Source organism: Microtus pennsylvanicus, chromosome 10 (genome assembly GCF_037038515.1).
Source record: "Microtus pennsylvanicus isolate mMicPen1 chromosome 10, mMicPen1.hap1, whole genome shotgun sequence".
In the NCBI taxonomy this organism is placed as follows: Eukaryota; Metazoa; Chordata; class Mammalia; order Rodentia; family Cricetidae; genus Microtus; species Microtus pennsylvanicus.
This window is the reverse complement of record NC_134588.1, coordinates 96,194,691-96,211,192: the sequence shown is the minus strand read 5'-3', so window position 1 is coordinate 96,211,192 and position 16,502 is coordinate 96,194,691. Positions and strand designations below refer to the sequence as shown.

General features: G+C 44.6%; 1 long non-coding RNA gene across 1 annotated transcript; it reads right to left on the bottom strand.

Annotated features, from left to right (window-relative positions):
• Positions 1-491: 491 nt before the first annotated feature.
• LOC142858396 (uncharacterized) lies at positions 492-16,077 on the bottom strand. The gene is made up of 3 exons (XR_012912011.1): positions 15,953-16,077; positions 8,926-9,027; positions 492-730 (listed from the first exon to the last, which is right to left on the bottom strand). It is a non-coding gene; the product is annotated as an uncharacterized LOC142858396 (long non-coding RNA).
• Between the last annotated feature and the right edge of the window lie 425 nt (positions 16,078-16,502).

The following is a 16,502-nucleotide window of genomic DNA, read 5'->3' as shown; positions in this document are numbered from 1 at the left end:
TGAATTTCCCCCACTTTCCATATGAAGAAGCCTAAACTGGAGGGTTCGGTTCATGCTGAGAGAAGAGGAGATTCTTAGATCTGAGGCTGAATTTCCTCTTGACTTATCACAAGTCAACCGACAGGGGAAGGTGAATTAGAAGATTCTACAAAATCACATGTTATTCTCGACTACACTAAAGAACAGATTTCATGTCCATCACACCTAAAGGATGACTTTCTGGCTTTTGTTTGGTCAGCTGGTTTTGTTGTAGCAAACTAGGCTAAGGCAGGGAGGGGTATTCTAGCCTTTACCTATAGCTTGAAGCAGAAGTGTGGTTTGGGGAGCCTGCACCTCAGCCAGCCCTCAGCAGGTTAGCCTTAACTCTTTCCTGCCTCTTCCTGGCCCCACTTTTGCTGTCACGGCCTACCACCTCTGCCCTACTCTTTCTGTCACCAAAAGGTTTTTTGACAAAAAGGACCCACTGGAATGTTGCAGCAGAGAGGAAGTTTACAACTTTCCTACCCCACTCAGACACTGAAAATGTCAAGCAAAATCCTGCGGGCCTCACCCACTCCCACTCGGAGACAGCATCTCAACAACCAAATGGCCAGAGGTTATACGGACAGGGCACTCAAGGCCCTGATGCTTCGGCTGTGACTCCTGCCTTGGGCCGCAGCTAATAGGGAGGTTAAGGCAGGAGGATCAGTTGAGCCCAGGAGTTGGAGATGCACCTAGACGACAGGAAGACCTGTGGAGAAAACAAGGAAGGAGCTGAACTCATCATGTGTTTCTGGTGACCAGCCTTCTGATCAGTTCGCTTTCATGGGTGTAACAGAAAGCGGGAGACCCAGATTCTAACCCCAGGGCTGCTTACGATTATTTTCCCAGCTCAGCCATGTAAAGTGATAGATCATGTGCCTGCTAGGATCTAGCACCTAGCACCAAATGCTTTCTTACTCAAGGAGGTCACCTACAAAGGTCACAGCTGAGTGAAATCATTTTCCCACCCGACTAAGGACTAACAGGACCTGTGTCTGTCTTTGGAGATTTCCTGCTTTGCACAAGTTCTTCTACCTCTTACAGAAACAGCCTCTGACCCAGGGATTCTCAACGTGTGGGTCAAGACCCCCGGAGACCCTGAGGACCTTTTCACAGGCGTCGCCTAAGACCACTGAAAAGCACAGATATTTACATTACGATTCCTAACAGGGGCAAAATTACAGTTATCAAGTAGTGATGAAAATTATCTCACCACAACATGAGGAACTGGCTTAAAGGGTCGCAGCTTTAAGAAGGTTGGGAACCACTGAATGGACCATTCATCAGTGTGACTGCTCTGTCTCATAGCTACCAGTCAACCCAAGCATACAAAAAAAAAATCCAAACAACAACAAAAACAGGGGTTGGACCCAGCATTCTCTCCTTGAATCGGAGTTTGGGGCTGCCTGGGTGCTGGGGTGCAGAGTACCTGCAGTTCTGCGCGCGGGAAATGGGGCGGGAGCGGGGAGCAGCTCCACGCGGGCCCCCTGATCCGGGTGTTTTTCCTGCGCCAGCCCTACAGAAATCTTCAAAGGCATGAGAGGAATGAGCGAGGTTACAGGGGCGCATTATCAGCCGCTCGCCCCCTTTCACCAGCAGGACCATAATCCCCTCTTTGTGCTCGCTGCAAGAGCCCAGAGCCACTTGTAATTCCTCTCCCTTTTCCAGGTCTGCCGTGGAGACCCGCCGGGCTCTTAAGTCCCTCGATCCTGCACCGGGCAGCGCCGGGAGGGTGGCGGATTCCGGCGCGGTCCTCGGCCCACACAGCCCCAGGCAGCGATTCCCACACTCTCTGCCCGAGGGTGGCGATGCATTCAGATGAGGGGAGGAAGTGGCTCAGCCAGGACCTGGGGCAGGCAGGGGCGATGACGCCTCCCCGCTGAATCCTTTCAACGAAAACACTTTCAGGATCCTTAAAAGTGAAAGCGCTCAAACAAACAAACACCCCGCCGAATCCACACTAGTAGGCGCGCCCAGCGGACAGAACTAACGTGCGCTCACTTTCAGATCTACTTTAGGGCCAAGAGTCCAGAAATTGGTCCGAAACTCTTTTTGAGTAGAATAGGGGAACGGGAATTTCCTACCCTAGGGACGACGGTAATGCCCCACCGGGTGCTACAAGGTAAAATTAAGAAAGACTTGAAAGAGAAGAGAAAAAGGAGGTGGGGAGAGGGTGGCACCCGGCAGAAAAAAAATGGTAAGGGACTTTTTCAAGGTGTCAGGCCTAGCTGTACACTGCTGTAGTATTTAATCTCACACAGTTCCGGGTGTGAGACACGTATTATTATTCCTCTTTTGCAAATGACACCAGAGCATGCCTGCATACATGTCTGTACACGTATGCATATATACACATGTATATGTATGCATACACACAGACGTCCCAGCGGTAATTGTCCCGTCCAGAACCCCACACGCTAGCTCAGAAGTCTAAATAGTTCATTTCCAAACCAGGCACCCAGCCTAGAGGTTTTCAGCAAACTCACTTGAAAGAAGAAAGTCCCCAGAGTCCTGCTCCTTTTGTTTTGCAAAACAAGACTAGTGGGCAGACCCTTGGGAATTCACCTGGTTTCAGGTGAATCCCAGCCCCACCCACCTCCCCAGGTCTTTTCATCTCTCCAAGCCCCAGTTTCTTTAACAAAGCTGAGCGTGATCACTGTTGACTTTTCAGGAATGTTGTGGAAATCAGTGTGCTTCTAAGTACTTTGCCAGGCAGAAACCACTTCTCAACTGTAATTCCACATTGTCCTGGTAGAGTTGAGGCCCTAATCACGTCCCCAGAGAAGCCCACCAGTGTGTCTCATCACCCTCAGAGAACTTCCACCCGGATTATGGATTACAGACGATGGAAAATCTCATTCCGAGGACCCGGAGCCCCGTCCATTATTAGAATTCTTCCTTCAGCATGTTCAATATTGAATTTAGGTTGTTTCCCACAGGCACACCCTTGTAACTGAGAGACAAATTACAAGGCACCGTGTTGGGTCTCTGGTTATTATCCCAGACTGGAAGAGGAATTTTCTTTGTTAGGCATAAGGACAGCTAGGGAAGTACCAGCTCCCCTCACTGGCCGCCTACCCAGCTCATGGCTATACAGGAATTTTGGTGAGCCTTTGCTTTTTAAAATCCTTCACAAGGATGTGTTCAATGACATCCTGCAAAGGAAGAGAATACACGCGCAGCTCTGCACACAGCTGGCTTGAAAACCCTGTGTGTCTTCTGCACATGGTTGAAAGCAAGCATTTCTCTGGACTCGACAACCAGAATGTGAAGATGTAGCCCGAGCAGTGCAGTGATTCCGGAAGAAATAATTTTTTTAATTATTTTTATTTTATGCACATTGGTCTTTTTTTCTTTCAAGATTTATTTATTTATTATGTATACAGAATTTCTTCCATGTGTGCAGGCCAGAAGACGGCACCAGATCTCATTATAGATGGCTGTGAGCCACCATGTGGTTGCTGGGAATTGAACTCAGGACCTCTGGAAGAGCAGCCAGTGCTCTTAACCACTGAGCTATCTCTCCAGCCTGAGAAATGCCTTCAATAAGCTACCGTGGAACAAAAGGCTGCAAGGGTAGGGCTGCTGCCTTGCTCAAGCTTAGAAATGTCTCCTCCAGACTCAAGTGTAGCATGCTTGGCAAGTAGCTGAGCTGAGTAGGTGGGATCTAGTGAAGCAAGCTAGTCACCAAAGGCATGGAAGGGATATCCTGGCTCTAGTCCTTTCTTCCATTTTGCCTCCCTGATGCTGTGTGGAGAACATCCTGCCGCAATACCATGCCACCACAGAGTCAAGGCAACAGGGAAGAATAACCATGGACTGAACCTCTGGATCCAGGAGTCAAAACAAACCTTCCTTTCCTTATTGCTTGTTTATCTCGGGTACTTGGTCACAGCAACAAAATCCAACTAACAGGTACGTTGTCCGAGGCAAGAATATCCACAACCTATGAACTCTGACTACCCTGTCAGGGGGAAATACAATTATTTGTTTACTATAAAAATGCCAAATCATTAAAGAAAGCATAGTTCCTTTGATGTCACAATTTGCCACATTTCCCATTTAACTCTACTGGTCAGAGAACTCGGATACACATTTGTCCTTTTTAGCGCAAGCATGAACTTTCATGATATATACTTCCACACTATTTTTTTAAAGATAGGGTTTCTCTGTAGTTTTGGAACCTATCTCTTATAGACCAGGCTGGCCTTGAACTCACATAGATCCACCTGCTTCTGCCTCCTGAGTGCTGGGATTAAAGGCGTGCGCCACCACCCAGCCCTCCACACTATCTTACATTGTGATGTCCTGGAACCCTGACTTAATGATTTGTCTAGAATATACTACATATTCTAGGTGCCGTATCTGTATTGTGGAACATCAGAGGAATATAAATAAATAAATAAGATAGGAAAGGTTTCTGAACTCTGGCTGAGACCTGAGTCTTAACCAACACCAAAGGAAGAGAATTACATACTAATTACATACATGAGTTACTATTAATGACATATTTGCTCCAGAGAGCTTGATGCCACTTCAGAAGCAGAGTTTGTCAATGAAGCTGAAACAATCAAGGAAGTTAATACTCTTCCTAAATCAAGCCATGTTCCATCTCTTGGCAAATATTGTGTCCTGATAACCACTGTCCTGCTCAGCAGCCTCTATCAGCCTTGGGGCTTCCCCTTGCTTTATATTCACAGAGTGTGCCTGCTTTGTTTATGTTTCAATGGTTTCTAAAAATTTTAATGTAACTAATGTCACTTCATTTTGACTCAGGATCCACAGTTACATGCTAACACATACATACAAGAGACATATTTTTGTGGCAATAGTTATTATATGCTGCAAAGTGTTCTGCTATTTTTCCTTTGTTTCTTATATCCTTGGGCATCTTCCCATGTCAGAACTAAAATTATATTGTCCTTAAATGGAAATATGATGTTGAGAAGACTGACTTAGTTAATCTATATAAGTCATATAAGACAGTGTCTAAAGAGAATTTTGTTTCAGATAACTTACAAAATTGTCTCTTGAGGTTTTAAATTCAGAACACCTACTTGGTAGAGCAGGGTCACAATAATCAGATGCAGTCATATTTGGGGCTAGCTTAGTTGTTTTACTGAAAGGGCTTTGTTTCATAATAAAAGTCAGGAAGGTAAGCGCCACTCTTCAAGTATTTCCCATTATGAGAGCAGGAGACCAGACAGACAGCACTAGGGCTGGGGCCACCTGAAGCTAAATTATCATTTCATATACATAGAGAGCAGCTGATGTCTAGAAGTGAGCATCAAGCTTCTTGCTAACATGATGAGCAATGGCCATCTGTCCCCACAAAGCCAGGCAGCGTGACCTTCAGTCCCAGCACTTGCCAGCATCACTCTTTCCCCATGATGAAGGATGGGAGGCGGGGGGGGGGGGGATGCCTGAAGGATTTTCTGTTATGGGCGGCAACAAAGACAAAGTTCTTGTCCCTGTTTTATTACAAAATTTTCAAAACAAAACGCAGCAGCAGCAACAAAGAAAAGATCAACAGGAATCTGGGCAAAGAGTTAAAGCACAGAGCTGAGTGAATCTATTTTCCTTATAGGAGGATAATGTACATAATTAATATGCACTCGAAGAGCAAAATGGAGTGCAAGCATTATGCTAGAAGTTCCTTCATGTTTCATTAAACTAAAGTGCATGAGACTATCAAGCAGGAACAAAAGGCACAGATCAAAACCTCCTACCACCAAACGTCTATTGACAAACTGCACCTGACACTCAGAGGTGACTGCTCCTGTTGGCACAAAGGACACACTCGGAGAGATAGGAGAGAGCAAATCACTGCAAAGATACAAGCTTGCCGGTGAGGAGTTTCTTAGAGAGGCTCATTAAGTCCTGATGTGAACTGAATGCATCCCCCCATTTGTCTGTCAACTGAAGGCATTCTTCACTGTGTCTGTCATACAGGACTCATTAGCATCATCAGAACAAAAAAGAGAGGAAGGAGGAGACTTCCTCTTAGTGGGAACCCAGCATTGGACAGAGGGTAAGATAACCACGTCCAAGATCAATACCGCCAGACATCATATAATGTTTTTCAAAGCCAATGCTGTTCTCATGATATCTAACAAATATAGATGTAGCCTGTTATTTTTGTAAAGAACTTCATTTTTCCATAACCTTTATCTTAGCTCTTGGGATTATTCCAGACTTTTAAAAAATGTGTGTCATTTCTTAGGAACTTGGTTTGACACACTTAAAGAAACAGGAAACATTCCAGAGAGCAGTAGGCTCATCATGATTGGTTGATAGTTAATGGATAGTTCAAAACAACTAGTGTAGTGGATCCTCAACAGATTCAAGGTGACAGATACGCTAACTGATCTGATCATTACACATTACATACAGTACATGTCACACTGTAATCCACGAATAAGTAAAATTACTATGTGTGGACTAAAAACGAAATATGCTTTAAAAATGTAAGAAATAGGAACACGTAAGACAGGAGTCAGTCCTTCTCCCAGTCTGTGTTAGATCATGAGGAAGAAAACGCTACATCGCAGAGAAAGTCATAAAGATGCTGCGGGATAACGCTTTTGTACACTGTCAAGATTTGTCACTCATAATGGTTTAATAAAATGCTGATTGGCCAGTAGCCAGGCAGAAAGTATAGGCAGGCAACCAAAGTAAGAGAACTCTGGGAAGAGGAAAGGTAGAGACACAGTCACCAGCCAGACATAGAGGAAGCAAGATGAGAATGCCTTACTGAGAAAAGGTACCAACAAGAATGCCTTACTGAGAAAAGGTACCAAGCCACGTGGCTAAACATAGAATTATGGGTTAATTTAAGTTGTAAGAGCTAGTTAATGATAAGCCTGAGTAATTATTAGTTCAAACTACTTATATAACTAATATAAGCCTTTGTGTGTTTCTTTGGGACTGAATGGCTGCAGGACCAGGCAGGATAGAAACTTCTGTCTATATAAAGATTAATAATTGTTGGCCTGGGGTATAGCTCAGTGGTAGACTGATAATTTATCATGCTCAAGTCTCTAGGTTTGATTTCTCCCAATGTCAAAAAAGAACAAAGATTATTCATTATTTCCCCTAAAGATTCTGAAGGGGGCATGGCTTCAGGAAAGGTCAGTGCTCTATAATTATACCTCTCATTTTTCTGTTTTCCTATGCTCTGTGTATTAGTTTCCCATGCAAATGTTTGTCATCTCAGACTCCAGAGCTGGGTAATGATACTTCATGTATCCTAAGATCTTCCTGGCATGCCAGCAAGCAAGAAAGGGTAGAGGCAAAAGGCAAACATTTTGCTTTTCTCCCTTTTTGTTGTTGTTTTTGTTAGCAAGGTCACCTATAGCTGCCTTCAAATTTGAAATATTCCTGCTTCTGCCTTCTGAATATGAGAATTAGAAACCATGGGTCACTATGGTGATGCCTTAGGTTCTCTTTTGATACAGGAGGGGAAGTTCTCTGTAAATTTCCCCTTGTGTATTCATTATTTTTCTCTTCACGCTGACCAAACACCCAACAGAAGTAATGTATGGAAGAAAAGGTCAATTATGGCTCACGGTTTCAGAGGGCTCAGTCAGTCATGGTGGAGGAGGCCTGGCACAGTATGTCAACTCACACCAAAGCAGCCATGGAAGGAGAAGGGGATCTATAGGATAAGGATATACCCACTGATCAACTTCCTCCAAAGACTCTGCCTCCTAATAATGCCACCATCATGTGAGTAAATTGAAGGATGGATGCATTGATTAGGTCAGAGCCCCCAGGATGTAATCATCCTTGGAAACAAAGTCACAGAGATACCCAGGAGTGTGCTTCACTTACCTCCTACATGCCTATTAGTCCAATCAAATTGACAACTAATACTAACCATCACACCTTCCATTGCGCTGGTGACAAGAGTCTCAGGTCCATCCACAGATCAATCACTAACAAAACAAAAACAAGCTTCTGCTAATCAAAATTGAATCCTGAGATAAAATCCCAACAGCAGCCAGGAGTAAAGATGTGGGCAAAGGCTTCTGGAAAGATGAAGAATACTATCTCAATGTCTAGCCCAGTAGGCCAGGCCTCATTTCCTCCCCACACTTCAAAACGTCTTCTATCACATGGAACTGTGAGGACTTTAACAACAACAACAACAACAACAACAACAACAGAGTTCCATGTAAAATAGCCATGCATAGAATGGGGATGTATATTTAAAATCTGTTTTTATGTCTTTCTAGGCATTTCCCTATGGTTTTTCATTGTTCTAATGTTTGTGCGTGCGTGTGTGTGTGTGTGTGTGTGGCCTGTCTATCTCCAAGTCTTCTTTCATAGCACACTCTACATCTGAATATCTTTGCATAAATAAATCTTACTCTTTCAATTCTTTTTCACTACAGAAATTGAAAACTCAAGTGAGTCTACTTATGGATATTAAATTCAGAGTGATATTGTCGAAACCATGCCTTCAGTTCCCAGGATCAAAACTGCCTCTCACAAGACCATCTGGGCAACTTCCCTCAGTAGTAACAAAGTATCACACAGCAGAAGCATTTAACTGAGGGTGGAAAAACAATGGTCTTTGAAAGAAGGGAACTTGTCTGATCACCCAGTGGCTGACAGCTACTTCCTGACTCTTCCCACAGCTCAGCTCTACACCAGGTGTCAAGTTCAAACCTGACCTATGTCAGAACATGGTCAAACAACTGCACTTCCAAGCTCTGGCATAGATTGTTTGCCCCATCCTTATAGAACATTATAAGGAAACTGTTGACCCACACACACAAAGGAAAATGAAATAAAACCAAATGCGTGTCACTTGAAAAAGAAGGCAGAGTTTGAAACTTAGATTCTTCTCTGTGAATATGCCATGATGATTTAGATCCCCACACCCAAGGTTGGCCTTACCTAGCAGGTCAGTGGACAGAGCACAGCCTTCAGGTCCAAGTGTGGCTGCCTCTATCTTGCTCTCCACCTTTGGGGCTGTAGCTGAGGCCAGATTGTACAAACCTGTGTAAAGATACAATAAAAAGGAAGTGTCAGTTTAGCTTACTGTAAGTCTAGGGGTTTACCTCCATTCTGGCTCCACTTCACCTTCCTATGTTGGAGACCATCTACAACAGAATGAGCAAAGGGAGCTCTGTGAGGTACCAAGGGCTGATTGCAACTTAAGGCTCTAAAGCAGTGGTTCTCAGCCTTCCTGATGCTGGAACCCTTTAATAGAGTTCCTCATGCTGTGTGACACCCAGCCACCAAGGAGTTGAGACTCACATGTTGAGAATCACTGTTCTAAAGCAATCTCTTCTAAGCAGGGGTGGTGTGCCTCCCCACACCCCACTCCTACTTCTGCCCTCTATCCTTAGCCCCACCCCAATTCCAGGGAACACATGGCAATAACTAGACATGTTTCAGCTGTCACAATTAGGGGAGACAATAAGACTGGAATGGAGTAGGTAGAAGCTGGGGTGTAAGCAGAGACTGCTCACTCTTTTTCCAGCTTCCCAGAGCAAATAATGACATAAGAAACTATATTAATTACAACACCGCTTAGCCAATAGTATAGGCATATTTCTAGCTATCTCTTAAATTAACCCATTTTTATTAATCTGTAAATCACCATGAGATTATGGCCTATTGGTAAGGTTCTGGCTGGCAACTGACGCCTTTCTCTTTTGGCAGCTACATGGCATCCCAATGACTCCACCTACTCTCTATCTGTGATCAGATTTTCCTCCTGGCTTTATTCTGCCCTGCCATAGGCTGAATGAGCTTTATTCATCAATTCATAAAGCAACACATATACAGAACGATCTCCCACAACACTGAGGTGCTGTTCAACATTCAGCAGTGCAGAAGTCAGGTCTCATGACAAGGAATTCACTGGCCCATATATTCCGAATGTTGTAGCTATTTGTCCAGGATAGAGAAACACATTTAAGATACAAACTACAGCACCTCCCTTGTCTCTTCATCTGCTTATTTCCACACTGGGCACCACAACACAGGTAAGGTAGGCCCTAGATGGACATATTCCTTAGGAGCTAAAGTACCCACCACCATTTTCCCTTCCACACTAGAAAGCCAACACGCAGTTCACGAGTGACTTTACACAGACAGAGCCCGTAATCTACCATCGTGAAATTCTTAGAGCGTCGCTGCTCTGCTATCGTTCCTACATTACTAGGGGCACATGATACACAGAGTCTTGACAACTGGGAACCAGTGCTAGTTAGTGGAGAGACCAATGACCTAGCTTCACTTCCTAGCTGTTGTGCTTGCTAGCAAGGCCTTGCCCTTGGAATCCTTTGTCTCCACTTCCTCATCTGAAGAAGAGGCCTCCAGTTGTTATGGGGACTAGTGAGGTGAAATGGTTTGTAAAGAATAGGGTTTCCATAAATGTCAGCCTTCTGTGCATGGAGAGGTGGTTTGGAATGCCACTCATGGAACTGGAACAAATCTGACTTCATGTTAATTTTTCCTGTACTCTTGTGCGCATCTGTATGTGTGTTCTCATTGCTGAAAAAGACTATAAATCTTTCTGTTCTTACAGCGGGACTGATGTGCATGTCACCATGATTTCTCCTCCATGCATCTGTTGCGGTGCTTTCTGTTGCAAGCAAGCTTTAGGCTTTCCAGCACGTATTTCTCATTCTGCTGTCAATGGGTGACTAAACCAAGGTCATGTCATCAAGAGCCCACTATTTCTTCTATCTGTTCTTTCATACTCAGCATGGTTGCTTTTGACTTCAGGCATATTGTTTTGCAGTCACAAGATGACCATAGGTAGCTCTGAGACTTGTATGGTTATGCAATAACATTAGCGAGGTAGATAAATGGAGAGTTTCTTTGCTATTTCCTTTTGAAAATCCTAAAATCCTTTTGTAGAAGGTCACTTCTGGGCCATCTTCCTTTCATATGTAACTGGCCAGAACTGTATCACATGTTTATGATTAGCCAATCAGGCCAGAGTAATAACGACACAACTAGGAATGGCTTAGACCAATCAGGATTCACTCTAGAAGTATGGAAGAGTACAAAGACACCGGAGAATGAATAGACAAGCAATGGTCAACTCCAACATCCAAAACATATCTAGGCTGAGACGTTTGATCTTTAATCTTTGTCCTCAATTTGACAGGACTTGGGGTCATCTAGGAGATGATGAGGCACACTGTGGACTTGTCAAAGTTCTTTTTGTTAAACAGAAAAAGGGGAAATGATATGGGAGAGTGTTCTGTTTTGTGTTGATTTCATTGGTTAAATAAAGAAACTGCCTTGGCCCTTTAATAGGACAGAAAATTAGGTAGGTGGAGTAAACAGAACAGAATGCTGGGAGAAAGAAGCTGAGTCAAGCAGACACCATGGCTCTCCTCTCCAAGATGGATGCAGGTTAAGATCTTTCCTCATGGTGCTAAACAGATTATTAGAAATGGGTTAATCAAGATGTGACAGTTAGCCAATAAGAGGCTAGAACTGATGGGCCAGGCAGTGTTTAAAAGAATACAGTTTCCATGTAATTATTTTGGGTAAAGCTAGTCAATAGCCGGGAGCTGGGAGGCGGGAAGCGGCCCGCCGCTCCTTCTACAGTTTCTAGAGAGGATTAACTGAGGTGAGAAGACCCTCCCTAGATAAAGACAACACCATCCACACTGGTGGAGCTCAAGCAGAGTTTTCACACCTTCTCACTGCTTCCTGTCAGCCATGGGCAGAGAAGCACATGAAGCCAAGTGGTCGCAGACAGAAATCTCTGAAAATAGGAACCAAAATAAATTCCTACTCTATACTCTTTTTTCAGGTCTTTTTATTATCACAGCAATAAGAAAAGTAACTAATATGGACATTGTGAGAGTCCCCTCAAAGTCATCCTTGATGCTGGGTAAGAGGTGCATTGTAGTGGCTATAGACAGTGACTTCTAATCTGCTCATCAGAGAAGTTCATTTCCTTGACCTCTTGAATATCTCTTCTCCCATGTTCCTGTCATGTTTCTGACAGATTCATTTACATTTTTATCAGAATAATTATGCTCACATTTTTTACTCACTTTTAAACTGAGCAATTCAAGAAGAAACAAGAGAAAATTTTTTTTTTTTTAAAAAATCACTACGAATCCCACTGCTCCAGACTAAGCGATACAAAGATTTAATTAGCATGGTTAAAGGCATCTCTGTCTGTGCGAAATGAATACCAAAATGGATACATATTCAATTAAATGGTCTTTGAAAGAAAGATTCTTGTCTGACCATTCAGGGACCAACAGCCACTTTCTGCTCCTCCTTTTTCCCTTCCTTCTCCCTCCCTCCCTCCCTCCCTCCCTCCCTCCCTCCCTCCCTCCCTCCCTTCCTTCCGTCCTTCCTTCCTTCATTCCTTCTTCCTTTAAGTGTAAGTTGTTTCTAACAGGTATTTTGTTATGGCAACAAGAAAAGCAATTAATTCAGTGTCTGAAAGTAGTGTCATCCAAGCAGACTCCCTATGCTCTCCCTGGATTTTCCCACCAGGCAAATGCTGACCGCCCTGATGTCTAGCCACATGCTGTAATTCCTTATTCTGTGCTTTGCATGATACTCCTTTCTCACAGCTTAACTAGGCTCTACCTGTTCTTCAACGGTCATGGCCAACATCTTCAAATCTCATGGCTGTCTATTCTCTTTCCCTCCACAGCTTCTACCTTTCCTCTGAAGTCCTCCTAGAGTTACCATCTCTAGCACTGATTTTACTATTCAGTCTTCTAGCAGTTGTTACAAACGCTTCTGAGTCATTTCCTCAAGTAAACCCTAAGTATCTGGAGGGCAGGGACCAAATACAAAGCTACAGTTTTGCCCAACAGCAGGCTGGACTAACAGAATTGCACATTTAAAATGACCACGTATGAGCTACACAAAAGCAAGAGACTTCTGCTTAGAAGACTTCAAAGGCGCAGATACCTATCCACACCTGTTGTAGGAGGGACTACTTGTTCGTTTCCCCATCACCCAGACTCCCAAGATAACCACACAGAAACTATATTATTTAAATCACTGCTTGGCCAATCACTTAAGTGTATTGCTAGCTAGCTCTTACATCCAGTATTAACCCATTTCCAGTATTTTATATTTTACCACGAGGTTCATGGCCTACCAGCAAGGTTCCAACATGTCTGTCTATCTCTGGCAGCGGCTCCATGGCTTCTTCTAAACTCTGCCTGCCTTCTCCCAGCATTCAGTTTAGTTTTCCCCACCTAGCTCTATTCTTTTGCCCTATCACATGCCCAAAACAGCTTCTTTATTAACTAATGGTATTCACAGCACATAGAGGGGAATCCCACATTATACCCCTATCCCCAATGACAGTCACTGTTCATTATAAACTTGACTAGACTTGGAATCCCACATGAGACACAGCACTGGATGTGTATTTGAGGGTATTTTCAGAGAAGTTGACCTGATGAGATAGGTCTCACCTTGAATGTGGGTAGCTTAGGTCCTTGTCCTTGTTAGTTTTCTGCTACTGTGATGAAACACTGCTCAAAAACAACTTGAGAAGGGGAGAGTTTATCTGCCTTACAGTTAGTTCCACATCACAGTCCACTATGGAGGAAAGTCAGGGTAGGAACTCAAGCAGGGATCTGAGGGTAGGAGCTGAAGCAGATACCATGGAAGGTCCCTGTGGTTCACTGAACTTGCTTTCTCCTGGAGGACCTACAGGGGCCAGACTTAGGAATGGAAATACCCATAGTGGGCTGGGCCCCCACCACATCAATCATTTATTAATTATATGCCCCAACTTACCCACAAATGTCCGTGCCCGCGGGGGGGAGGGGTGGCTTGACAGCAGGAATGACCTCTTGAAACATTTGGCAGCAAGTTACAAATAAGGACAAGAAAAACAACCAGAGCTTCTCGTTATGAAACAGAATGCCACGGCTGAATATCTCCTTTGATAAGGAAATTAATAAACCTTTCTGTTTGCTGGTCCAGTAGTTCACAGGGTTGGCTGATTGCAGGCTCAGGGTGGAAGAATCGGTTGCTTACACTTGTGCCTTGAACAATTGCTTTTCTTCAAGTGAATCTTGAAGGCTTGGGGTTTTTTTTGTTTTTGTTTGTTTTTTTTTTGTTTTGTCATTCTGTTTATGTGAAAAGATGGATTTTTTAAAAATGTAACTGCAAAAGTGATTACCTAATAAACATTGACATATTTGTCTGGTTTTAAAAATGTTACCTTTTAAAATAGGTTGTATTTATTTTTATTTTATGTGCATTAGCGCTTTTGCCTACATGTGTTTATGTGTACCACATGCATGCCTGGTGCCTCAGGAGCCCGGAAGAGGGCGCCCCATTCCAGAGAACTAGAGTTAGAGAGTTCTAAGCCACCATGTAGGGGTTAGGAACCAAACTCAAGTGCTCCAAGCAGCAAATTATTTTAACTTCTCCAGCTGCCTTCTTATCTAAGACTCTGCATGAGGTAGCTCATAGTTCCTAGAAGCATATTAAGTGTATTTACACTCCCCAGAAATGGAGACTGTGTGCATTTGCTTGGTATGTTTTGTTGCAGAGGGACCCTAAATCAAGTGTTATGGTGTGTGTGTGTGTGTGTGTTTCTTTTGATTTTCTACTCTGGCAACACAACCTTCTAGCTAAGGGACACACATAAACTCTAGAAATAAATGCTTCCTACATAATTGTTGCAGAACTATCAAGCCCATGTTTCCAAGACAAAAGGCTCAGAAGGCCAGTGGCTAGTCGCCATTAATAGAGGAAGGTCCCAGCCACCCCTTTGTGTCTGCAAATGCTGCTCCACTACCAGCTCCTCCCAACTGCCACCAATCCAAACTCCTGGCTGAGCACCATAGACTCAGGTAAGGTGCTGGGGTCGGGGTGCATCTCAGAGGAAGGAAGTTTGCCTAGCATGCACTAGGGCCCCGGAATAGGGGCGACAGGAAAGGAAAATACAAACAGGGAATATGGGTTCCCTGGCCCTTGAAGAGACTCTAACTGCAGCGACAGTTCAAAGGGGCCCCATTCTCTCAACCCCCTTTCATTTCCCCTAAGTGTTGTTCTGTCCGCTCTCCCATTGCCCTTCTCCTCAAGTCCCCCAACCACATGCGGAACATTCTATTATTCTACTACGTTTCCTAGTCCCCGCACGAGGCTCAGAATCTTTACATCTTTTTTTTTTTTTTTGAACAAAGAAGTTTAAACAGGGCCTGGCCCTATGGCTCCCATAAGTCTCCGAGAATCCCCTGTGTCTTTTTAGGGGTGGGAAGGCATCACAGTGCCACGAGGAGGTCCCTTCCCCATGAACTCTGGCTCCAGGTTCAACTCCAGATGTCCAGAATGTTGGTGTATTTTGTGGCTTCTATTAAGAGTTGGGTCACCTTAGACTTCATCATCAGCAAATACATATAACTGCGCAGACTCACAGGCCCTAGATTGCACATTCTAAAAGATACCAAATTCCAACGAAAGAGAAATGTGTTGTTGGGAATCTTAACGAGGCCCTTCCCATACTTTTATCTCTTCGTGGCTTCTACAACACCACGAGGAATATCATTTTCCTCCTAAGAACTCGTTGCTAAATTAGCCGTGCCTGGATAGTTTTACATTAGAATTTTCTGAACTCCTCAGTCATGGGAGGCCTAAAGAAGAAATAAACCGGTGAAACAATTGTGTAAACAAGAAGAATATACAAGGGCTAAATGCCGGCTCTTTTGGGTAGAAAGACAGCTTCGGATGCGCTTCGATCTCAGCCCTGGGTTAGGACCGCAACAGGGCCCCTTCCCAAAACTACAAATGAAAAGCAAGCCGAGGACGTAGCTGTTTTGGAATGCCTGCATTGCGATGCGTATTTACCACGGTCCTGCTTAAGCCTCGCTGCGGACGCGTTCACAATATAAACAGGAAGGATTAGAGTGACCCGCGTCCCCAAAGACAGCGGCAGCCAGGGGAAAGCTCCGGTTACCTTGCATCCTGCGCAGCCTGCCCCTTGATGACAAATGCCCCAGATTCGAGCATTCTTTTGTAGTTCATGGGAAAGCAGGCTAATCCGTGCGAGCCCGCCCGCACATAGCCCAGCTCCATTCAGCGCTCCCGCACAATGCGCTCTCTGGCAGCCCGCAGCCGCAGCTCCTTCACTGCGACCTGGCCCTACCCGCACCGCGGTTATGCGGCTTCCCCTCCACGTGCGGGGCTGCCGCTGCGGAGCCGCTGGGAGCGCAGCGTGGGAAAGTCTGCACCGAAAAAATAAACAAACAAAAAACCCAAGACATAGCAGGCTGGCCTTCTCGCTTCAAGAATTCAGGCTGGCCTCTGTTCCACCTAACATTCCCTTCCCCTTTTTGAACCTTTCCATCCGTTCTCACTCTTTCCCATTCCCTTGCTTCATTAGTTCGGATCTCTGCCTCCCTCCCTCCCTCCCTCCCTCCCTCCCTCCCTCCCTCCCTCCCTCCCTCCCTCCCTCCTTCCCTCTCTCCCTCCCTCCCTCCCTCCCTCCGTCTTTCCCCCATCAAGTC